This window comes from Penaeus monodon, chromosome 22 (assembly GCF_015228065.2).
Source record: "Penaeus monodon isolate SGIC_2016 chromosome 22, NSTDA_Pmon_1, whole genome shotgun sequence".
Lineage (NCBI taxonomy): Eukaryota > Metazoa > Arthropoda > Malacostraca > Decapoda > Penaeidae > Penaeus > Penaeus monodon.
This window is the reverse complement of record NC_051407.1, coordinates 39,926,165-39,926,532: the sequence shown is the minus strand read 5'-3', so window position 1 is coordinate 39,926,532 and position 368 is coordinate 39,926,165. Positions and strand designations below refer to the sequence as shown.

At 28.0% G+C, this 368-nt stretch overlaps 1 protein-coding gene across 1 annotated transcript in view; it reads left to right on the top strand.

Annotated features, from left to right (window-relative positions):
- Positions 1-368, top strand: part of LOC119587434 (pancreatic triacylglycerol lipase-like) — a 63,913-nt gene that overhangs the window by 16,520 nt on the left and 47,025 nt on the right. The window lies entirely within an intron of this gene.

Below are 368 nucleotides of genomic sequence, written 5' to 3'. Positions count from 1 at the left end.
TTGGAATTGAATATATTCATGAAATTTACTAAGCCCTTTGATGTGAGATGTAACATAACACAATTATATTTTACAGATATAACGTATATTGCCACCCTTTCTTTTCCGGATTTTATTTAAACAAGCTAATTATTTTTTAAAGTACGTAATTATAGCTATTTTGAAGTAAAGAATTGGAAAGAAACTGCAAAATACTAAAGGGAATTTTGAAATTTTGCACACTATTAAATCATTATTATGAGTAGGAAGACAAGTGTATAATGATGAATATTTTGAGAAGTAAAAAAAAAGGCAATACCACATTTATATAAAAAGACGTACATTTACCGATCACTCACCAAAAGACTTAAAGTGCTCGCCAAAGTGGT